Source organism: Plecotus auritus (genome assembly GCF_963455305.1).
Source record: "Plecotus auritus genome assembly, chromosome: 5".
NCBI classification, from domain to species: Eukaryota; Metazoa; Chordata; class Mammalia; order Chiroptera; family Vespertilionidae; genus Plecotus; species Plecotus auritus.
In genome coordinates, this window is record NC_137776.1 from 43,554,783 (window position 1) to 43,568,198 (window position 13,416).

The window sequence follows — 13,416 nt, forward strand, 5'->3', positions numbered from 1 at the left end:
CAATAACAGTTGTTACTTGTATTATAACTCCCCCATCATTCAGTGTTTTATTTGCAGTGACTCTATTCCCCCAAGATAAAGGCTAATATTTCAAAAACAGCTGTCATTCAGTAGAAGGTCAACTGGATTAATATTTTGATTCGTACCAATTCTGCAGCTCTTAGTGAGAGCCGGACACTCGAAAGGAACAATGCCCTCCTGCCTGTCTCCTTTCAGACCAGGGGGCTGCATTAGAACAATGCCCTCTGTCTTCTTTCATGCTGGGAGGATGCTTTATTTCAGGGGGTGAAACATGGGGAAGCCGCCAGTTATTTTTCTCAATCCAGCTGCATCTGCCTTAAAATTGGTGAAAATTCTTCCCAGAATCTAGTAGTGGGTTCCCAGTTTTAGTGATGGTTTCTGGGCTTTCATTTGGGTGTTCTGTGAGAAGTGGGAGAACCTATATTGAGAATCAGCCAGATACATTATATATATATACATATATATATATATATATATATATATATATATATGCATATGTACTTTTTTTTTAAGAATAGTATTCAATTTACAGAAAAATTGGGAGGATAGTACAGAAGTTTCTATGTACCCTGTACCTGTTTCCCAAATTATTAACATATTACATTAGTATGTACATTTGTTATAATTCATAAACTAATATTATAACATTATTAAAGCCCATATTTTCTTCATATTCCTTAATGTTTACATAAAATCATTTTTCTGTTACAGGACCCTATCCAGAATACCCTACTACATTTAGTCATCATGTCTCCCTAGGCTCCTCTTGTCTGTGACAGTTTTTCAGATTTTCTTTTTTTTGATGACCTTGATAGTTTTAAGAAATACTGGTCAGGTATTTTGTAATAAAATATCCCTCTTGGGGTTTGTCTGATGTTTTTCTGGATTAGGCTGAGGTTTATGGGGTTTTGAGGGGAAGACCACAAAGAAAAGTACTATCTTCATCACATCATATCAAGGATACACACTTTCAATATGACTTATCATTATTGATGTTGACCTTGATCACCTGGACCAGCTAGTGTTTGTCAAGTCTTCCCACTGTAAACTTATTCCCCACCCCCACTTTCCATACTGTACCCTTTGGAAGGAAGTCACTCGGCACAGCCACCCTACAAAATAGAGAGTTATGCTTGACCGCCTCAAGGGGGAAGTAGCTACATATATTATCTAGAATATATTATCTAGAATTCTTCTATACAGGATATTTGTCACTTATCTCAGTATAGAATGATGGATATTTATTTTACACTTTGGGTTATAATTCACTACTACTTCATCTATCAGATATTGTTTTATGCCAGCAAGGTAATCCAGTAAGATAACCTCTTAACAACAACAAAGAATTTATGGATATGAACAAGTGATGCTTCCCTACAAAAATAGTCAACAGTGGAGTCTATGCATGTTTAAATATTTCCGAAACACTCTAATGGGAACTGAGAGGTTTACAAGATATAATCATAATGTAATGAGTAGACCTCCTGCTATGTGCCAAGAACTCACGTGACTCTCAGCAAAGCATCATGAAGTAGACAATATGTCTACTTCACAATCTATCATACAACATCCCCAGTAATTTCAGTGTAGTAGAAGATAAAGATAAGGGAAAATGTGGTTTCCATCAGGGTTTATGAGTTTCAGGAGACAGACAGGGACAAGATTGGAAAGCATGGAGGAAGGGCATCTAAACTAGAGAGTTCAGTCAGTATTGCTTTGTACAGAAGATAACTTTTTAGTGGCAAGTGGCAGTGAGCTCTACAGTTTTGAAAGACAGCTTAGCAGGAGCACTCCAGGCAGAAGGAGGGTGGTAAGCAGAGGCAGGGAGGGCTGAGGTAGCATGCTGTTGTGGGCAGTGTCAGCATCTCAGTATAGCTAGAGCAAAGGGCATGCAGGGGGAGAGGCAAGGCACAAGGAAGCAGGGACCAAATCCCAAGGTCACTTGTGCTAAACCTGATTCTAAAGGTGGAGGAAAATCATTGAAGAGTTTCAGCAGGAGAGGAACTTTTACATTTTAGAGGGCTCATTCTGACAGTTATAGAGAAAAAATTAACTTTAGTACTTCATAGTCATATTTGGTTTTTTAATAAAAAGTTGACCATGTTTTCATTTTATTTTCTATTAAGTGATATTTGGTAGTTTTCCAAAATCAAATCCACCCTCAGATGATTTGTTGCCAATGCCATGGTCTAAGGAATGTGCTTTGGGATCCTGGGCATGAGTTTCAATACCCAGCAGGAACTTTGGAGTAATTTAGCATAGTCCATGGTAACTTGTTCAGGCTTATTTATTAAACAATTTTTTTATTAATTTACATTCTTGTTTCCTCTCCTGTTGTTGTTATTCTTTGGTACTGTTTAAAATGCTGCATGTATTAAATTTTTATCATGTGTCAGGCACTATGTTAATATATATATATATATATATATATATATATATATATATATATATATGTAATTTAACCTTCACCTAAACAGGTAAGAGTAGGCGATATTATTGCCATTTGACAAATTAGCAAAGTGGGGCTCAGGAAGGTTTAGAAATTTTGGGAGAGAGTTTTTGTAGCCTGCATTGTACAGCTAGAAGCAGAGCCAGGATTCAAGCCCAGGTCTGTCTGTTTCAAGGGACCACGTGCAAATTGTGCTGCAGGGAATACCAATATTCACATTTTAATCTGGCAACGACATAGAATGATTAAGTTAAATCTTTGCTTTGGGTGAATAAGTGATGAATGCTTTCTTCATTCTAAGTTGAGGGCTCTTTCAAACCACTGGAGAAATTAAATTAACTCCATAGCTTTGAATGAAATAATGCAACTATGGCATGTCTATTCTGTCAAGATTAATTAAAAGAGAATCCAGCCAAGATGGGCAGGTCTCACATTGACCTAGAAGTCTAAGCTTCCTCTATGGGGACACTGTCGTCAAGGTAGATTTCAGTACACCAAGATCTGTGGAAAATTCCTTTTACTCAAATCCCCCTGAACACAATTTGGTAGATGCTTTAATTTTCTTCTTATCCTAATATATAAAAAGCCAGGGGCTGTCATGACCGAAACAACTGGATGGATGACTGAACATAGGCTGCGTGGGGCAACCAGGCCGGCAGTGGGGGTTAGTGAGGGATGACCAAACGACTGAAAAACAGCAGGCTACATGGGGCAACAAGACTGGCAGGGGGGCAGTTGGGGGCGACCAGGCTGGCAGGGGGGCAGTTGGGGGCAACCAGGCTGGCAGGGGTGGCAGTAAGGGATGACCAGGCTGGCGGGGGGGGGGGGCAGTTACAGGTGACCAGGCCAGCGGGGAGGGGGCAGTTGGGAGTGACCAGGCCAGCAGGGGGAGGCAGTTGGGAGTGACCAGGCTGGCGGAGAGGGGTGATCAGGCAGGTAGGCAGGTGAGCAGTTAGGAGCCAGTGGTCCCAGATTGTGAGAGGGATGTCCGACTGCCAGTTTAGGCCTGATCCCCGAAACCGGCAGTTGGACATGCCCTGTGGGGTCCCAGATTGGAGAGGGTGCAGGCTGGGCTGAGGGGACCCCTCCCCATGCACGAATTTCATGCACCAGGCCTCTAGTTTCCATATAAACAGGAAGCCTGTTTTTTCAAAACCAAAACAATTCTCTTAAGTGCCCAGTAAGATGGACTCAATAAGAACTTCTTGGTACTGTCTTGTAATTGCAGTCTCTTATACCCTCTATTAATTGGTCCTACAAGTCAAATAGAGAACTTTTAGCCTTTTACCTGAGAAAGTCACTGTTTCTTATATCACAGAGGGCCAGAGGCTGGCTACAGAGCTATTAGGTTTATTACCAGCACAATATTTCACTGAATACAAAGTGAAACTGAAAATCAAAATTACATTTATGTTTTAGGTATATCCCTAATCAATTAAATTTGGGCATCTATAATTTTCTCAAACTATATCTTTGCTTCTCTTTCATCAATAGATTCCTAGACTGAATTGTTTGATCCAGAGGGTCATTTCTTATTTTCCAATGATTGCAATGCATAGCACGTATGCCATCACTCTTTCCAAGCAATGCCTGTGGAAGACATCACTAATCAATCACAGCACACCTTCCTGTTGAGTTCCTCCTTAAGCCTCAAGAATCATTTTCAGCACAGAGTTTCATAGAACTACTAGCAATCAAAGAAAATTGAGGTTTTGAGTAAAATTTATTTGCCAAGGTGAGAAAAAGAGCCAGCATGTCTATCACAATGGCTTACACATAGTAGGTTCCCCATAAATGTATGTTGATATGAGCCACAAGTGTGGCCCTTCTTTTCTGCCTGCAGTAGTTAAAAAGCAGCTGATTTAAAAGTTGCCCTGACAATTGAGTCTTTTATTTATGACTCCAGATTCGGCAGGTAGCTTATATTTTACTTTACATTTTAAAAGTCTAAGTCCTTTTATAGACTTAAAAAACACATTATGACATATATTTTGGAGGTCATGATAACAGATCACATGGCAGATGCAGTTACATATCTTAATTCCCTTTGTGAACATTTCATTCTATTAAACAGGCAGTTTCTTAAATATTTGACAGCAGAAACATGATTTCTCAGTTTCTGCACATTCATTCAGTCACCGTATCTTTGAAGCCTGTCATCATTGTGTTAAGCAATGTTGGAGTATGTCCTTTACTCAGTTAGATGGCACTTCTGTCAGGTCACCCAAGTAAATTGACTTTTCATTCCCTGTGGCTTGTCACTTTTTGGCTGGAGGCCTGCTGCTGATAGCAAAGCTTCTTTATTTCTCTGGAGCTCATCAATATAAATTATTTGGGCCTTTACTCTAGATCAGCTTAAATTAACTTCTGTATCAGTTTAGTTTCCAAGTGCCACTTTGCCACTAGAGCCATAAACATATCAGTAAATATTCATGCAGTCCTTTTCTGCCAGAGACAATCATTCTGGGTCCTCAGAGGTCTGGTCTCCTCCTTCCTATTTAGTGGTCCTTTACATTTGTGATCCTTTCAGCCAATATAAGTAATGGTCCACTCCTCATTTCTCTGCTCAAATCCAAAATAATAATATTTAAAACTATTGATACAAGAGATTTTACTCAAGGGCCATTCCTAGGACTGCAAGGCAATCATTTGACTCTGGTCTGGAACCGCATGTGGCAGAGGGCAAGGCTTGATATAGCAGTCCTGTCTCATGGCTCTGCTCATTGCTTTTCTTTTGAAATATAGTTAATTATCTTTTCCGGCTGTGGAAGCTCGACATAAAAAACATGACTTCTCTACTCTGTTGTTTATGGGTCTGATAATTGCTTTATCTTGCTTTGTTTTGTTTTGTTAGGGGCAAGCTCAGTCCAAAAAATTAATTGAAGTTGGTAAGGTTTTGAAAATACTGATTTATTTTTGTAACTGTAAAGATTTCTTGTGTTAAAGCTCACCAAAAAACCCGAGTCACTACTTTTTACTTTAAAATTTGTCTAAATTAATACAAATGAAAGATAAATCAATCAGGGATAGAAATTTTCTTGTGAAAGTTTAATATTTGTTATGTTCTGTGGATAAACTGTTTACTTTTGTATGTAAGCCTTATGCAAATTTTATTTAGCTGTACAAAAATTAATGAGTGTGTTTATATGGCTAAACTCCCATAATCTAGCAATGTTCCACATAGAAAAAGTATTTATATAATTAAGATTTACAAATACTTCTTCCTTCAAAACTATTATGATGCACTCAATTAAAGCTTTTTTACTCAATCAAACATACATTACTCAAAAACTGGTGGTATATGTAGGTCCTTGATATGAAATGTATAACTTAGGGAATTCTTATAAAATTAATATAGTCTAGAATCATGGGGGAAGTTTTAACTTATCCAAGAAGATTTGACAATAGTAATTCAAAAATATAATTCTTTAAGCTTTGTATCAACTATAGAATTTTATCTGATTTTTAGTCATTAGCTGTGCTATATGATCATATATCCTATATAATAAAAGCCTAATATGCAAATCGACCAAACGGCGGAACAACCACTCTCTGTGATGTGCACTGGCCAACAGGGGGCAGATGCTCAATGCAGGAGCTGCCTAGCCTGCAGGCCCCAGGCCAGCCAAGGTGGGGGGCCCCCTGATCGCCTTGCCAGTCACCCCGCAGAGGGAGGTGGCTGGCGGCAGTGACAGGGGCAGGGCCTGTGAGCAGGTGGTGCCTGGCTGACCAAGGTGGGTGCCAGCGGAGGCCTCCCCCGCCCCCAGTAGCCCCACCGGTCGCCCGAAAGATCGGCCCTGATTGCCAGCCAGGTCTAGGGACTCTACCTGTGCATGAATTTCATGCACCGGGCCTCTAGTATGTATATAACAGTAATTATTCCCTTTTGAATATTGGCTATGTTAAAAGTAATATTGGCTATGCTAAAAGTAATTAAGAATTGCTTTCGTTATATTTCCTTCAATGGTATCCATAGATTTGTCACAGATTTTAGATTTATGAGGTTATTTGGCATTGCTGAAAATATTCCACACTCATGGCATTTGGTAGGTTTGCCAGATAAAATGCTGTGGAGAAAAAAAATCACTGGGAAATGTTGTGGGATGGGAACAAGGAAAGGAACATGAATAACTGGGGATGTGGCTTGGAGTTTTCCACATTTGTTTCCAGCCTCCTTAATTTGGAGCAAGTAGAAGTAAGGTTGCCAGGTAAAAACACAGGACACCCAGTTAATTTGAATTTCAAATCAATAATAAATAATACTTTTAGTATAAGTATGTCCCAAATATTGCAGATATTAATTGTTGATCTGAAATTCAAATTTAACTGGGTGTCCTGTATTTTTATTTTCTAAATCTGGTAACCCTACCAACACTGCTTAGCTTATTCTCTAAGACATATGATTCATTGAGGAAAAAGCATCAATTAAAGGTACTAATAATATGGAAAATGGAGAGATTCTTTAAAGATTATTTTATGTTTTTATTCCTTGATTCACCAAATATATACTTAGTGCCAAATATTAGGCACACTGCTAGGGACAGCAGTGACCAAAACCAGATCTTATCTTTGCCTTCATGGTGTTTGCAGTCTAGTGGGGGAGACAGGTGCTGAACAAACTAACATAACTCCAACTGTGATACGTGATGTGAAGGAAATAGCTTAACTTGGAATAATGGAGAGTAGTAGGAGAAGACCTCACTGAAAGGTGACACTTAATCTAATTTCAGAAGGATGGAAATAGCAATCAGGTGGTGAGGGTGGGGAAAACTCTAAGTAGAAAAGAGCTGGGTACTGTAGAAGAACCAAAGGAGGTGAGTGTGGCTACAGTATGTAGAAGAGAGGGCAAGGCATGAAGCTCAGGTTGAGAGAGTGCCGAGAGTCAGGTTGTTCAGAACCTGTCAGGTCACTGTTGGGGATCTGGATGCTATTCTAAGTGTAATAAGAAGCTACTGATGAATTTTCATCTGGGGGATGGCAAGATCTGATTTATACTTCTTAAATATAATTCTTACTGATGTATGCCAAAGAGATGGGAGGGGGCCCTGGTAGAAATTGAGAGTTTGTTGCCAGAGCCCAGGTGAAGAGGCTGGTGTTGTGGTCCTGTGTAACAGAAGGGGAAACAGTCAAAATACCAGAGTGGAAATGACATGTTTTTCTAATGGATTCAATGTGAGGGACAGCAGGAGGGAAAAATCAAGGATAAACATCAATTTTCCAGTTTAAACAATTGATTGAACAGAGTGTCATTTGTGGAGCTGGGGGAGACCAGGAGAGAAACAGATTTATGACATTCATTTCCTATGGCCTCTATAACAAACTTCCACACATATCCAAGCCCACCTAGATATCCAACATAATCTTACCAACTCATCTGATTGGCAACCTTAATTCCATCAACAATCTTAATTCCCCCTTGCCATGTAACATAAACATACTCACAGATCCCAGGGATTGGAATGTGGACATCTTGACAGGGGGAAGGATCATTCTGTCTACTACATATGAGAAAATCAACATGTGTGGTTAGACACATTAAGTTTGAGATGCCAGTGAACTGATGAAATGGGATTGATGAAGTAGGAAGTTAGAGCTATAGGTAGTTGGATATGTGAGTTTGGAACTCAAGGAGAAGTTAGGGCTAAATTTGGAAGTTGTCAACACAGAGATGATGCATAAAGCCATGAGAGTGTACGACATCACAGAAGGAGATAGCTATGTTGATAGTATACATGAGAGGGATACAAGTGTAACTCCTGCAAGAACAAAGTATTCTTATTAGCTGATGATTCCTTCCTGCGTATCCACAAGGCACTGTACTTTTAGGAGAAGGTGGTTGAAAGATTTTTGTGTGAGGCCACTCATTCCTCCACTCCCATTACTGGTTCTCAGAATCCTGCAAAAGTGAACAAGGACTCTCAGAACAAAAAGATTCAAAAGGTAAAACCAAAAGCTTCCTTATCATTAACTTGGTTAAATAGATAAAAATTCCTATGGACTTAATAGATTAGCCAGTACAGAGGCTAAAATCTCAGAATGAACTCTCAGAGGGTTTTGGTCTAGGAAAATTTAAGAAACATGACAAAGTAACCAAGGCATTCATTTTATTAAAGTCCTAATATTATACCATACACAAATTTAATATCAGATGTATCATAGATGAAAACATCCTATCTAATAAAAGAGAAACATGCAAATTGACCATACCTCTGCTATGCTCACAAGCCACGCCCACCAGCCAATCAGGAACGAGTATGCAAATTAACCCAACCAAGATGGCGGCGGCCATGAAGCTGGAATGAGCAGGAGGCTTGGGTTGCCCCCAGCAATGGAGGAAGCCAAGCTTCCCGCCCGCCCTAGCTGGCCCTGGCTTCCACTCAAGGTTACAAAGTTTCGATTATAGAAGATAAATAAATCCCAGATACTTGCTTCCAGCCCGCCCTGGCCTCCGCTCAAGTAGGCACTGAGAAAAAAAAAAAAGCAAAAAAGGAGGGGCTGGGAGTTTGGGTCACCAGGGGCCGTAACCAGCCTGAAAACAGCCCTCAGCTCCTCACCCAGGCTGGCCACACCCCCATGGGGTGAGGGTTCCCTCTGGGGGCTTGGCCAGCCTGAAAACAGCCTTCAGCCCCTCATCCAGACTGGCCAGGCACCCCAGTGGGCCCCCCACCTGGAAGGGAGTGTGGCCAGCTTGAAAACGACCCTCAGCCCCTCACCCAGGCTGGCCAGGCACCCGAGTGGGACCCCTACCCCTGTCCTGATCCAGGACACCCTTCAGGGCAAATCAGCCGGCGCCCACCCATGCACCAGGTCTCTATCTATACTAATAAAAGGGTAATATGCTAATTAGACTGGGAGACCTTCCAGGAGACCTTCCGGATGTTCTTCTGGACAAAGCCATGGTGGCGGGGCCGAGGAGAGGCAGTTAGAGGCCAAGAGGGGAGGGCAATTGTGGGTGATCAGGCCAGGATGGGATGGCAGTCGTGGGTGATCAGGCTGGTGAGGGGTGGGGCTGTTGGGGGTAAGCAGACCAGCAGGGGGCAAGTTGGAGGTGAGCCATCAGTGGGGGTCAGTGGAGGTGATCAGACAGCAGCGGGGGGGGGGGGAAGTTTGGAGTGAGCAGGCCAGCAGGGGCCAGTTGGGGGCAAGCAGGCCAGTGGGGAGGGAAGATGGGGGTGAGCAGGTCAGCAGGGGGGGCAGTTGGGGGTGAGCAGGCCAGCAGGGGAGGCAGTTGGGGGCGAGCACACTGGCACGGGGGGCAGTTGGGGGTGATCAGGTTGATGGGGAGCGGGGGTGAGCAGGCCGGCGGCAGGGGGCAGTTGGGAGTGAGCAGGTTGGCAGGCAGAGTGGTTAGGGGCAATCAGGCAGGCAGGCAGACAGGTGAGTGGTTAGGAGCCAGCAGTCCCAGATAGTGAGAGGGATGTCCGACTGCCGGTTTAAGCCCAATCCCTGTAAACCGGCAATAGGACATCCTTTGAGGGGTCCCAGATTGGAGAGGGTGCAGGCCAGGCTGAGGAACAGCCTCCTTCCCCCGTGCACAAATTTTGTGCACCGGGCCACTAGTAAAAGATAAAAGTATACAATTTTTAGAAGATAGCATGAGATATGTATTCACGACTTTAAGTTAGGCAAAATTTATTATAAAGAGCACATGAAACAATAACAATAAACAAAAAATGACAAATTGTATTTGTTTAAAATTGAAAATCTTTGCTCATTGAAAGAAAATTGAGTTGGTAAAAGGATACAAACCTTTAAGTTGAAAACACTGCATTATATAATTGAAATTTGCTAAAAGTGTAGAACTTAAAGGTTCTCACCAATTTTTTTAAGATAAATATATGAAATGATGGATGTGTTAATTAACTAGATGTTGGGAATTCTTTCACAATAAAAAACCAAAACAATATAAAGGAAAAAATTTGATAGACAAGCCACAAACTGGGAGATGTTTTCAAAACAGACATCTGACAAAGGACTTATATCTAAAATATACAGTATGTATGCATATATGCATAGCTAATGGACACAGACAATAGACAGGTGAAGGCCTGGGGTGGGGTGGGAGCCGGGTGGAGGGGAGCAAAGGGGGGAAAATGGGGAACATTTGTAATACTCTCAGCAACAAAATAAACTAAAAATAAATAAATAATAAAATAAAAATATAAGTTGAAACCTATAAAATCTTATTAATCAACGTCACCTCAATAAATTTAACTTAAAAATAATAAAAGAAAATATACAAAGAACTTCAACTCAATAATAACATACAAAACAAAATTTTAAGTGGACAAAAGTCTTAGTCTGCTTCACTGATTCAAATACTTCTAACTAATGGAGTCAGTAGTTTTTCTTTATAATAATAAAGGAAAAATTAAGTAAGAAGTAGTGGGCAGAATGTCTTAAACAGTGAAAGCCAGGCTAAGCACCACCTGGTGGCAGAGATTTTGAATTTCAACCTGAGTTTTTGTGAAAAGTTTTTTTTTTTAAGTAAATAAAAATAAAATTTGAAGGTTGAATTTGCAAAAAGAGACTTGTAAGTAGTAAGGGATTTTAATAAGATGACAGCCAAAATAAAGTTTACCAAAATAAAACCAAGCCAAAAGAACAAAATCTATTTAGTTATTTTTGCAATGAAAATCCCAATTTGTAATTATGAGACAGTGAAGATAATATGATGACATAATGCTCTACCAAATATTTATATGGTAGAATTGTAATTGAATATTAATATAATAAACATAAGTTGATTATTTGTGTGCCAGATATTTAACATGTATTAATCACATTTAATCTTCCTAAGAATTGTCTGAAGTGTAGACTCACACCACAGAATTTTTCCAGTAAAAAAAAAGTCTTGGTTTAAATTTTATTATTAAACCTCACAGAACATATTTATCTCTCAAAACAACATTTTATGCCCTTGTTTATATTGGAAAAATTATATTTATATCCCCCAAACTCTGTTTTGTTTTTTAACAAAAGGAGGCATGGGAAAGTTTTGATTTACATTACAAATTAAATTGGTCTAAAAAATGTCCAAATCATGTGCAAACATTTTGAGAACCACTTGGAATTTCACAGTGAGGGTGTGCCTCTCAGGGGTTGCTGGCTCTGAGAAAGACAACTTGTCCTCACTGAGTCACCACCATGCCTTTAACATTCAGCTCTTGTTTTACTTAGTATTTGACAGTCCCTTGCAAAGATGAAAAAGTGCTGAGAACACTGGGAAAAGAAGCAAGTGATTACAGTATTTACAATGGAAGAGAAGATACTACTGATTATAAAACAACTTTTTGTTAAGACCTATATTGGTTATGACCAGAGTCAGCCTTTGAATTTAAGTAGCACTTAAAACAATCTATATCCAAATATTATTTTTTGTTCACACATACATATGAATTTTACTTTCTTTCATTAAGTTTAGGAAGTGGTTGCAAGTCTTATAATACCTTATAATTAAAAAAAATGGGCTCTCTATTGATATTTTCGAGTAGAATCTCTGATTTTCAAAAATATGTTACTGATGTTAAACAGTAGATGCCTGTATAGCGTTATTATTATACTATGTTACAAATGAGGCCCAAAGAGATTAAAACACTTGCCCAAAATCCAGTAGCTGAGAGAGGCAGTCTGGCTATAGAGGTGTATTCTTTTGTTTTGTTTTTAAGTCTCCTTCCATCACTGTTTATTTCCTCTTTACCCTCTCCTACCATCTTCTCTCCCCTTTCTCTCTGGTAATCACCATCCTGTTGTCTGCCTAGGAGTTTTTGTTTTTGTTTTTGCTCTAGAGTCTATATTCTAACCACTGTGAGACAAGATGGCCCTGCTTCTATCACACAGATGGTACATGCCTTGGGTCATCATTTCTCAAAGTTCTTGGTCAATAGGTTACTAGATGAGAATGTTACTAGATTAATATATCACCTAAAAGGGAGTTTTATAGCCAATTAGATTTGGGAAATGCTGAGTTTAAAAACTAAAACCTGTATTTTGCAAAGCCAGATGTACACTACAATTCTGTAAGGTTGGTAGTTGAAGAGCTATTTAGCATTTCCCAGACTTCTTTATTTGAAATTGTATAGATTAAGAATGTGATTAGTAATATAAAGGATTTAACATGTATACATGATGTGTGTATGTGTGCATATGTCGGTATATATAACATACTTTATAATGTGCCAGTACTGACTCAGCAAACATGTGTTTATTTGTCCTACATAACAAGAAGTCTGAGGCAGGATAGTCCAGGGCCAGGCTCCTTTCTCTTTCCCTTTCTGCTGCACTATCCACAACAAGCTGTCATTCATACTCATGGACACCAGGTTTTGCTGCACTTACAACTCTTTTCCAGGGAGGAAGAGAAAGGAAAAGACAGAGGCAACCCCAACACTCCCACTTACATTTCATTGACCAGCATTGTCACCTGGCCACCCCGTATGACCACCCCTAGCTGTAGGCAGCCTTCAAACTGGGTTATGATGGGCTAATAAACCACAAAGGTTGATTATTGCTCCCGTGACATCTCATCAGCTGCAAGTTGTGCTGCGGCTCTGCTCAATGCATCATTTTGGGTGAGTGCAGCCCATCTCAGGGCCATGCATTTCCCACAGTTGAGGGAAGATGGAGATGGCAGAACCACATGATGGTCCTTAAAGACTGCTCAAAAGTGACATCTGTCATGTTCCCCCATATTCCATTGGCTAAAGCTAGTTATATACTAAGGCTGATGTCAATAAGGCAGGGAAATCTAATCCTCTTCTAAAAAACATTGCAGATGGTTGGGCATAATGTTATAATCTTTCCTATATAATAAGAGCAGGCGAGTCAGAATAGACTGGAGATAGAAGTTGAGTCAGCAATCACAGTGTCTGCCACAGTACACACACACACACACACACACACACACACACACACACACACACACCACCTTTTGATTTATTTACTAG

The 13,416-nt window shown here is 40.0% G+C and overlaps 1 protein-coding gene across 2 annotated transcripts in view; it reads left to right on the plus strand.

Annotated features, from left to right (window-relative positions):
* Positions 1 to 13,416, plus strand: part of PDE11A (phosphodiesterase 11A) — a 306,712-nt gene that overhangs the window by 171,115 nt on the left and 122,181 nt on the right. The gene's annotated exons all lie outside the window — the stretch shown is intronic.